We start from the raw sequence: 11,759 nt of genomic DNA on the forward strand, positions 1-11,759 counted from the left end.
GAGTGGGATTGTAGCCCTTATCTGGGAGCTTCCTGCGTGTTGAATGAATGAATGATCCATCCAGAAAACCCAAGTGCCTGCTTCCTGCTTGGACACAGGGTCCTTCTCGATTTGTCACCCTGGGATTGCCAGAGCCACAGCTGATGTGTGGGATGTGGAGGACAGCTGATCTCCCCTGCACGTCCGGTTCTGGGGGACCCCTCTGGGGAAGCCCAGTCCTCCCTTCCTCTCTGCTTCCTCCTGCTGGATTTGGTTTCTGGGCTAGGCATGTTGCTGGAAGTTGGCACAGGGGACCTAGTCCCCTCTGTGGGCAGGCTGGGTCCCTCAGCCCAGCAGGCCTGGCCCTTTTGGGGAACAGCTGTGGGTAGTGAGTGCTGTTTAGAGAAGTATAACTTGGTATGAGTTTAACTGGCACCCGGCAGGGCAGTGACACAAACGTTGGCATTTGAATCTGTATCTTTTCTTTCTCCCTGAAGAGATGGGGGGTCGGGGTGAATAATCAGACCAGCTTGTTTGCAGCTCTGTGTGCAGGGCTTTGACCCTGGGAAGGGGAGGGTCTTGCCCCATCCAAGTCTCGGGCTGGGGTTTTTCCACCTCCCCGCCCACCAGAGTTCTCCAGAAAGGATGGAGGTTGACCTTTGTCTCCTCCCATCACAGATAGCAGAGATGGCTGGTCCAAGCCAGAGCCCAAGTTCCTAGTGCCCCATTTTGGGGTCAGTGGACAAGCATCTTTGCTGGCTCATGTTGACCTTGCCTTCATGGTCAACTTCCTCTGTGCGTTTGGTAGCTTCTTAACAAGGGTCCACTCTGAGTTCAGCTTGGGACTAGGTCCTGGGGCTGCTGAGATGGACGAGCCAGGACCCTGACCCCCAGGAGCTCCCAGCCCAGTGGAAGAGGCAGACACATAAACATACACATGCTCAAGATCGGAGTGGGTTGCGGGGGGGGGGGGCGTGAAACGCCTGTGACTCCTACTTTCACAGTTGAGAGCTGGAGGAAAAGCTCACCAGGAGCAGCGACTAAAGTGAGACGTCAAAGCCGAGTAGCTGCTTGCCAGACAGATGAGGGCAAGGTGCGGAGGGTCCGTCTGAGCTTGATCGTCTATAAAATGGGATGGAGCCAGGTGTTCAGACCTCACTGCAGCTCCTGGCGGGGTGTGAGGGAGGGGACCCCAGCCTGGGCAGTGTGGAGGAGCAGTGGACCAGAGGCAGGCTCACCCCGAGCCGGGGCCCAACAGGTGCCAGGCCTCTGCTAGCAGCCAGGGCCTCAAGCCAGTGTTAAGAAATGCCCCGGGAGGGGGAGGGCTTGCAAAGACTGTGTTCAGACCCCTGGCTGCTGAGCATCTTCAGTGGGGCTTACCTGAGCTGGTCACAATAACTCTGAGTGTCCTCCTGCCTGCCAGGGTCCACGTTTTCCTCTCAAGTTCTGGGAGATTCTTCTGGGGAATTGTCAGTTGCTGTGCTGTCCCAGGGTGTGGGAAGGACAGCAAACCAGAGAGGACAAAGCCACTCCCCGTCTTTGAGGAGTGTGCCCTGAGAGTGCAAACCCCCTGCCTCAGGCAGGAAGGGGGCCAGGAGTGCAGAGACCAGAAGGGGGCTCCGGGGGAGTGGCGAGAGCTGGAGTTGGCTGAAAGGTGCAGGCGAGGTCTTTCCCGGTTGGAGTCCATCAGGCCCCAGGCCCCTCGTTCTCTGGCCCCACGTGGAGGGGCTGACAGTTCTCTTGCAAGACCTTAGCATTTTCCCATGTGTCAAAGACCACTTATCCCCCCCCCCCCCCCCCCCCCCCCCAGTAAGATGGATTTGAAACAAGGTCCTCCACTCAAACAGTGCTCTGGGTGACTTTGTGACACCCCCACCCCCACCCACCCCCAATTGCCCTCCTAATTTCTCTCCAGTCTCTCCCTCAACACTTTCCTGCCTGCACTTCTGCTCGCTGGACTTCTGATGTGGGTGACTCCAGCTCTTATCTGCTGCCTATAGCTTTCCCTGCTCCCCCCCTCCCTTTCCCTCTACTCTCCTCCACCTTCTGCAAGGAAAGGAGATCTCTCACCAGAGCCCAGGTGTTTTTTTGTTTTGTTTTGTTTTTTTTCTTGTTGAGCAGACATGCCATTTGTGGGAGAGGCAATCCCTGGGTGGGGTGGGGGCAGGAGATGGCAGAGGGACCTTTTTTGGCAGTCCTAAAGCCAGAAGAAGAAGAATAACAGCTGGCATTTGTTGAGTGTTTACTATGTGCTTGTTACTTTGTTCAATGCTCTGTTTCACGCATTTATTACCCTTACTCCTCTCAACTACCCAGTGAGGTATGTACTATTACTGTCCCCGTTTAAAATGGAGGCCCAGAGAGTGGGAGAGAAGAGCAAGCTTTTCACTGCTTCTTTGTTGGGGGCTGTTTCTCCCCAAGGAGAAGGACCCTCTAATGTCAGCTAGGCCATCCCTCTGCCTCCAGCCAGGGTTGCCTTGGAGAGTCATCCCTGATGAGGTGGGGTCTTGGGGAAAGGTTGCTTCCTCAGCCGGCCCTCGGTGTCTCGTTCTAGTTCACAGGCAGATGTTATTCTTGTGGTCTGACTGAAACCCTTCCACCCCGACGCATCCCTGGGACTGGAGGGAGCGTTGTCTGGAGCTGCTCTCCTGGATCTGGGGGCTGGTGGCAGTGTCATTTTCTCATGCTGTCATTCACTTTGGTCCCCAACTGCTCAGAGGGTTGAAGCAGGCGTCTGCACCCCAAACACCTTCCCAGGGACCCCATTTCAACGGTGTGCTTTTGGGTGCCAGGATCCTCACGCTGTCTCTCTGCCGCGGGAGCCTGGCCCTGGGCGTGGGCTCTCTAGACCTCCCCCCACCCTCACATGCCTCAGTAGTCCCCGCGGAGGGGGCAGGGAGCCAGTGGGGAAGCCTGGACCCTGGAATGTGTCTCTTTGCTGTTTCCACAGCCTGTCTGCGGCCCCTGCATGCTGTGGTTAAAAGACGTCGTCCCCTTAGAGGGTGAGGAGTCAATCACTAATGTGGAGAGACCCTTCTAGGACAGATGTGTTCCAGGCCTGTTTGGAAGGTAGTTGCACAATTGTGGTTGAACCACTTCTGGGATTTGGGAGCAAAGAGGGACAGAGATTAACTTGCCCCCAGAGGAAAGTTTTCTGGAATGGCCAGGAGACAGGCTGGCTGTGACGACTCTGGGTGCCCTCCTGCACCCAGCAGGCACTGGGGCTACTTCATCATGCCAAGAAATGACCCTGGGAGGCTGGGCCTGGCCGGGGGCAGCCAGGGACCTGTGGAGGCATCCTGTGGGGTAGGAGGCATGGAGCAGCTGGCTGCCTACCTTGGCGTCTTCATCTGTAAAACGGTGCTGCAACTTGTTCCACCTTCTGGCCTCCTCTCGGGCTGCCCTGAGGATGACGCGAGCAGTTGATGTGATGCTCAGAGCTGACCCATGCCAGAGGACATGGGGTCCCTTTCCTGGCAGAATTAACCCCTTCCTCCATTTGGTTCCAGCTTAGTTCCAGCGTTCATCACTGTGTGGCCTGGTCACTTATTTTCTGGTTTGTCCCTGCTCCTGCCCCATTGGAATGTGAGCTCATTCAGGACAGGAACTGCTGCTCACCCCACATCTTCTGCGCCCAGCACAAGGCCTGCACGGGGAGCTGCTCCTTCATGTCGCTGAGGGAGGCTGCAGAAGGCAGCGGAGTCACTACCTACAGCTCAGAGGATCTGGCCCCGGAAAGAAGGTGTTAGCAGAGGTGTTAGCAGTCCCTGAAAAGCTCAAGCTTGGACTTGTGTGACCCTTATAGATATGAAGTATGGGGTGTGGCGATTCACAACCTCACCTGAAATAACCCAGCTTCAGGCCAGACTGGCCATCTCTGCCCCAGCCTCAGTGGCCGAATGCTCTGGGAGATGGGGGGATTCTGGTATAGTAAAGAAAGCCGGGTGCGATGGGGAGAGCTGGAGGTCCGGAGGCCGTGCTGAAACTTGACCGTCCCGTGCCATCCCCAAACTCCTACTGTCTTTGGTCTTGTTTTTTTCCCTCATGGTAACTCTCTGTGTATGTGGAGAGGGCTCTTTATGCCCCACTGAGCCTTCCTCCCTCTCAGCCGTAAAACCAGGAAACCAGATTTCCTAGCCCCTTGATATCCCAAGGCCTGGGGCTCTTCCTGAGTGTGTACCCCACCTTCCCTCCCCGACTCTCACCACTCTCCACGGCGTGGATGACCCGGAAGGGACCCGGTGCCCCCAGCTAGGGCAGTGCCTCCCTCTTGCTCACTCCCTTCGGTGGGCTGCATGCATGCAGCATTTTGTAAACTATAAAGAGCTGGTTAGACAATGGTGTCCAGTGCGGTGAGTGTTTTCTTTTCAAGATGTGCCTCCTCCGCCCCAGGCCCAGCGCTCATTCACCCGCCTGCAGCATCTCGGTTCCCTTGCAGTGATCCTGACAGGTAGGTACCGTTGTTTTCATTCTGCAGATGAGAAAACTGAGGGTCAAAGAGATAAAGCTCCTAGCCCTAGGTCCTGTGGCCAGGACCCGACAGAGCTGGGACTTGAACCTGGACTTGAAAGCAAGCTGGCACTTTTTGAGAAGCCCCATGCTCTGTGTCCAAAGCGTGCAGTCGTGGCCGGCGAAAGCCCTGGCCTGTCTTTGAGGAGGGCAGCCTCTTGGTTGGCTGCCCCCACCCGAATTGGGCATGGAGCTTTTTGGTGGCTTGGGTAAGCCTCCCAGGGCTGGGTGAGCTTGGAGGGAGGGTAACAGGCGGCAAAGTGGGGGTGGGTAAGGACCGGAGGGAGGGCCTGGGTGAGGTGACCAGCAGCCATTCCGGGACTGGCGGAGCGCTCAGATTCATGAGGTGAAAAACAACTCTGGGGCTCCTGGCCTGGCTCCATCCAGGTGCAGTGGGCTTGGGCCGGTCCACAGTGGAGCCCAGCCCTGAACAGATGCAGTCTTGGCTGGGTTGGAGGAAGGGAGAGAGGCTAGAGAAGATGGGTGGACTGGGGAGAGGCCATTTGCCTTTTGGAATTAAAGGCGCTGGAGCAACTGACAGATAATGAGTGACTTGGGAATCAGCAGCTTGGGCATTCTTTTTTTACAATTTTCATTTCTGAATAAAAGAAATAAACTCTGATGGATTAAGAAAGGTGTGTATTATAGAGAGCCTTCCTCTGTTGCTCTTTTTTCATTTATCAGTGTATCTTGGACATCTATATTCACACACAAAAGGCTTCCTCTTTGTTTACGGCTGAGTAATATTTCATTCCACAGATGCCCCATCATGAGTATTTTTTACTGAAATATATTTTACATACAGTAAAATGCACAAAACTTCAGTGGACAGCTCAATGAACATTTGCACATATATATATATATATAGCATGCGACCACCACCCAAATAAATGTATAGAACTTTACTTTCCATCACCCCAGAAAGTTCCCTTGTGCCTCTTTGCAGCCAATATTGCCCTCAAGAAGTTACCATTATTCTGATTTCTGTAACCCCAGCTAAGTTTCTGTCCCTTTAAAATGGGGGTGATATTGACATTGGCTCTCAGGGCTGCTGTGAGGGTAAAATAAGGACCTAGCCCAGTGACTGGCACATACAATTGTTTAACAAAGGACAGACGTCAGCATTATAAATACATCCCCAGTTGGTGGTGCTCCTTCTCCTGCCTCTGCCTGGCTCTCTGGTTACCTCCAGTTTCTCTCTGTGTCTCTCATACACACTCACACACTCACTCACACACCGTCTAGCCACAGAGACAGACCAAGGGGGTCACTGTGTGCAGCTCCGGCTGATGTGAATGGCCCCTTTGTTCCTGGGCTGAGCTCCGACCAGGGCTGGGCTGTCCACTGGGAGGTGCCCCTGGGCTTCAGACCAAGGGCTGGCCACACCTGGTGGGGACACCCACTCTGGCTCCTTCCCTAGAGCAGGGAGGGAAAGAGCCCCAGTGCAGCCTGGGGCTTGAGGAGCGAGAGCCCAGAGGCCACTGCCCATTCTCTACACTGCGTCCGGGCTCCCGAGTGCCTGCAGGTGGGCATTCTGAGCTGGCACCTCAGAGCCGAGGGGCTGGGGCAGCTCAGGAATGAGGTCAGGGTGGCAAAGGGGAAGTGGACATCAAGTGCCTTCCTAGTCCTTCTCTTCCCTCCCGGGGTGAGTGAGTGTGGGCAGCCTGGGGGCCTGGGGGAGGGATGAGCCTCTAGGGAACCACCCAGAAGCAGGGAATTGCCTCAGGAACGGGATTTCTGTGAACTGCCACGAAAGGTAAATCTCTGCAACCCTCTGAGCTTTGCCAGGATTCCTGAGAGGTGAGGCCCCGGGACCCCCTGATCTTCCCACCTCTAATGCCCACCTGTAGAGATCCAGTGCAGCACCCACTCCCCCCACACCTGTCGCCACCTGCCAACAGGGAATGTGCTAGAAGGGCCTCCTGCCTTCTTGGCACCAGGCAGGGCTGAGGGAAGGGGTGCCTCAGGGGTCAGCAGGGCTGTTGGCAGCCAGCAGGAGGGTGAGCCGCCCGGAGCAAGGGGTAATGCGGGATGTGGAATGGGGGAGGGGATGGTGAGGGGTGAAAGGGCAGGAGGTACAACAGGGAGGGGATGGGGGAGGGGAGGGGTAAGGGTTCAGGTCTCCGGGGGACTTGACATTTCTTCTGGCCTCAGTTAAGAGGCCAGACTGGAGTCCTCTGCTGCTCCAGGCCTTGGGTGGCCTCCTATAGTCCCGGGACATGGCACTGAATAGCTCCCAGTCTTACCTTGGCCCAGACACCGTCCCTCCTCTGCTATCCTCGCCAGCTTGGGCACCTACCCCACAGAGCCTGCCATGGGGACTGTCTCTTGGGCCTCTCGCTGCACCCTGCCAGGTTCCAGGCTGGACCATGTGCCTGCCCTCAGCTGTCCGCCCCGAAGGCCAAGGCTTCTGTGGGCAGGGGCAGAGGCGGGAGCCCGGCCTGCCAGGGCAAGGCAGCCTGTCTTCTCCGAGCCAGCCTCCCTCACCATGGAAACACCCAGCAGAGGCCTGGGAATTCCCCAGGATGGGGATTTTTAACTGCAGCCCATGATGCTGTTTGGCTGTCCGCCCCCAACTCCCACCACCTCCCCCGTCCCAGGGCCTGTGAGATATTCATTGCATCATATTTTTAGGTTTTTAGATCAGACACAAGCCCTGTGGCCCACCTTAGGCTTTGCTTGATATCCCCCCACCCCACCCCCCACCTCCCACCTCCCACCCCCCACCCCCCGTTCAGTCTGTCTTTTCACTGCTCTCTGGCTGTGCGTCTTAGGATGGGCCCTGGTGCCTGGTTTTGTGGGGGTAGGAAGCGTGAGGCTAAAGTCTTCTTAAGATGGATGCCGGCTCTCAGGGCCACCCCCTGGCTTCCACCGCAGGCGAGGTTCTGGGAGGCACTGGGCCAGGCGGAGCGTGGGTTCCTGAGAGCACCCAGTGGTTTTCCCCAGCCTGGACCTCGGTGGATCTTGGGAAACTGGGATGCATGTGGCAACAGGCAAAAGGGTGGGTGAGGGAAGGCCAACTTCTGTGCCAGGCCTCTTCATCAGGAGAAAATGGCATCGGGTTTTCTCTGACCACTTCTTCCCCTGGGAACTTTGGGGACTTGATTGAGATGCACCTTGGCAAGACGTGGGCTAGACCACATGAAGCCCGAGGAAGGAAGAAGGAGCTTGGAGGATGGACTGAGGACCCGATCTCCCCGAGACAGTGCAGGCCTGCCTTCCCACCTTCCAGGCACAGGAAGGCCAAGAGCCCTGGGCCAGGCAGAAGGCGCATTGTGCAGTGGAGCTGGGACTCACATCCCGGCGTGGCTACGGACCAGAAGCAGACCACTTAGTTTCCCTGAACCTCTGTACCCTCCTGTTCACCAGCATTTGTTGGCATCCTCTCATCTACTTGGAAGATTGTGTTCTGTAATTGAAGAGGAAGGGGCTTTCTGTTGGGAGTGGTTCCAAGCTGAAAGGATGTGAGGAGGGGACAGTGCCCTCCTCCCTGGCCCCTCGGCCTGGATTTGAGGCCAGGGCTCAAAGCTTGCAGCCACTGGCAGGACAAGGTGTTGCAGAGGGGCCTTGAGAAATTAAGGGCACAAGCAGTTCTGCTTCAGGGGCAGAGGGCTCCCTGTGTTGGGGAAGACGCTACCCTCCCTGCCCCTGGCAGCCTGGGGATTGGGGCCTTTGGAGCCTGTGTGACATTGGTGTCCCCACAAAGGCCACCACTGGTGAGGTGTGTAGGGGGCATTCCTTTGAGTTGTCTCCTGGCCTTTGGCAAGTCCTAGAGCAGGAGCAGATGGACATGACAAATGCCCAGTGGTGCAGTTTGTAGCTGGCAGTTAGGTTTGGAAGCAATGGGGCAGTGGGTGGCTTTTCAAGGGGGCATTAAAACTCAAAGAGATTCAGATCCCTGATTCAGCAGGAAGAGGAGTTCATCAACAGCAGAGTAGAATTGGGAGACAAGAGAGCTTTTCCCCCCAAAAAACACCCAGAGACGCCGCTGGAGGCTCAATTCACTTGCTGCGTGGTAAGTTGCTTAGCTTCCCTGGACCTCAGTTTGCTCATCTGTAAAACGAGAGGGTTTGTTCAGTTCACTGCTGAGGGGTCCTCCAACTCCTTTCATTGAATGGACGTCCTCCGCAGCGTCCCTTTCCCATTATCTGCGGGGAAACTGAGGCTCTGAGAGGATAGGTCCGCTGGGCCTGGCCGCCTCTAGTCAGAATTTTCTTTACAGGTGCTGTGGACCCTCAGGCCTGACGTCTGGGAAGAGCCAGGAGCCACCCTCCGCGTGTGCTACCTTGGCAGCCTCCCCCGTGAGACATGGGAAACTGAGGATCGCAGCGGCAGATCTTATATCAAAGCCTGGCCCGTCAATCTCCCAGAACAAACTGAAATAACAAGGTGGGTGGCACAGATCGCCACCGCATGGACTGGGGAGAGAGATTAAAAAGCCAGAATCTCAAGCCCCCAAATCCCTTAACAAATTTCCAAATATCCAAGAGACCTGCCTAGTGAGGGGAGGGGAGGGAATGTCTCATTTCAGGGTTCCCCAGGAGGGCCTGGGGGTGCTGTTTGGGAACACCCCTCTGTGTGGGCGTTTCTGAAGGTTCTACCATCTGCCCCTACCCTCCCTGCAGGTTCCTCCCCACCATCCCCCTCCACTAGGGCTAAGATGGGGGAAGGTGACAGAGTGGACTGGTTAAGCCTGTGGGATCAGGCTGCTGGGTTCAAATCCTCACTCCTTTACTCACTAGTTCTGCAAACCTGGGCAAGTTGCTCAACCTCTTTGGCTCTCAGTTTTCTTATCTGTAAAATAGGAAATGGCAGTACCTACTTCATAGGATTGTTTTGAAGGTCAACTGAAATAATCTACACCAAATAGTTTGGTGCCTGGCACAAGGTAAGCCTTCAATCCTTAGATAGTAATATCAACCTCCCTTCTATCCCACAAATAAGCTCCATCCTGCCCCTGTTTGTGCTCACAGGATCTCCTGCTCTTTCTCCCTTCTGTACCCTACCCAAATCTTGAGCCTCAGCACAAACCTCTCCTCCTCCAGGAAGCCCTCCCTGAATGCTTCTCCAAGGCTCTTGCTCCATCTTTCTCTGACTTTGCTACACATTTTGTACTCGATCATATTTGCAGAGACTAGTCTTTGCTGCTTCATTGTGTGGGATCCAAATTCACTGAGCACAAGCCCTCTGCTTCTGTTTTCTCCCCCATCTCTTTCCCCTATAGCACCTGCCACAGTGCACTGCACACAGTAGGTACTCAAGAAACACATGTGCTTATCAACTGAGAGAGTCCAGGAAACTGGAAATAGAAATCCTGGTGCTCCTAGAGACCAGGTCTTTTGTCTATTTTTAGAGTTTAAATGTTCTTAAAAAAAAAAAAAATCCCAAATCCCAGTCCGTCTTTGCATTACAACCACACCAATCTTTTCATGTCAGCCAGATGTACTTTTCCCTCCTCTCCACCCGAAACACACGCCAGAATTTGAAAAATGAGGCGCTGGATCTGAGAGTGCGAGATAGAGAAAGCTCTCTCTAAACCCTGACTATTCTCGTCAGGCTGAAGACTCCGTGAGGGATTAGCTCTGGGTGAAAAGGAAGGTTCTGATGGCTCAGCCTGGGGCTGTTAGAGCTTGGCTTTCTATGGAGGGACAAATGGGTCAGCATCCTAGAGCACTGCCACTCTGTGCGGGGCAGGAGGGGAAGCAGACCTGCTCACCTTGACATCAGGAGTGGGGACTGGCGCTCGCATCCCTGGCTGCAGGGGGTGGAGGGCAGGCAGGGCTGAGGCCAGGCAGCTGCTGCAGGAAAACACACTGGGAGGTGACCTCAGCCTCTGCAGCTGGCGAAGGTGGGCTGTGGAGCTTGGGGATGGGGTCAGGGGAGGAGTTTATAATTATGAGTTTGCAGCTGTGAGCCAGATAAATGGCCATTTGGTCAGGAGGGACCTCTGGGATAGCGGCCTTGATACCACCTGGTTCTGGGAGGACAGAGAGACTTTCTTGACAACTTGAGTCCCGAGCACTCACAGAGTCACAAAGGTCACATTCTCCTCTCGATGACTCAGTGAATGTTCATTCCAGGCTACTCTGAATATCAACCAGCCAACAATAGTAATAACCTCTGTGCAATTATTAAGGACTTACTGTGTGCGAGGCACAATGCTGAGTATTTTACCACCCGGGGCTCACAGCAGCCCCAGGAAGTGAGGCCCCTTATCTCCATCTTTTGACTGAGCAAACTGAAGTGCAAAAAGGCTGCTTCACTCACTCACACAAAGTCGCACCACAAACGCAGGCAGGACTTGAATTTGGGCTCCTCTGACCTGGTAAGCTCACGGCTGACCACTCTCCCACACCATATGTGGCATGAGATGGAGGCAGCCTTGCTTTTCAATGCCTCAGTGGAGAGGCTTTCCCAGGGGCACCTGCAGTTTTCAAGCCAGCACCCCCCCCCCACCCGTCTCCGTGTCCAGGAGCAATTGAGAGGCAACAGCTACAAATCAGAGGTTCAGGAAGCACTCAGAGGTGGGTGGAGATGGAACCCAACTCTTGCTCAAATTCGAGTAGTGTCAGGGCATCTGCCAGCCTGTCACATCGCATTCTCCAGATGAGATAGGCCCACACCCAGGTCACCGATGGCAGCAGAGCCAACACTCCCTGCCATCCCCTCCAGTCCAGGAGCCACGGATCACCCGGTATTGCCCTGTCTGTTTACTCTTCTCCTCCACCCCACTTGGAGAGGCCAGGGGACCATTTGTCTTGTTATCGTCGAGTCCCCAGTGCCCATGAGGGCCTGGCCTGCTGGAGATGCTCAGTCAATAATTGTGTAGGGAATGCAGGACCAAGGTGCTCAGCCTGCCAGCTTGGGTCCTCTCCACCACCCAAGGGCTGCAGTGCTCTGGATTTCCAGCTAGGAGGCACGCAGTCCTCTAGATGGACCTAGAAGTCCATCTGCCAGCAAGCTCACTCTAATGCCCCCCCAAGCCACCCCTTGACCCTACCCCAGAAACACAACTGGAGCAGGGACAGATGATTCATTTCCATACCTGAGAAGTAAAGTGTGCGTGTGTGGAGGGGGGAGGGGATTGTCATCGAAAGGTGGTAGGCTCCCGTTCAGGGTTTTGGAGACTGTCCATTGCGCTGGCTGGGTAAGAGGTAAAGAACAGTTGGGCATGGGGCCAGGCTGGGTCTCCAGTCCGACTCTTGGGGAGGGGTGGGGGGCACGCTCAGGCGAAAAGCTGTGCTGGCACAGTAAGTTGGGTGGGGTTGGGT

This window comes from Choloepus didactylus, chromosome 6, assembly GCF_015220235.1.
Source record: "Choloepus didactylus isolate mChoDid1 chromosome 6, mChoDid1.pri, whole genome shotgun sequence".
Taxonomy (NCBI): Eukaryota; Metazoa; Chordata; class Mammalia; order Pilosa; family Megalonychidae; genus Choloepus; species Choloepus didactylus.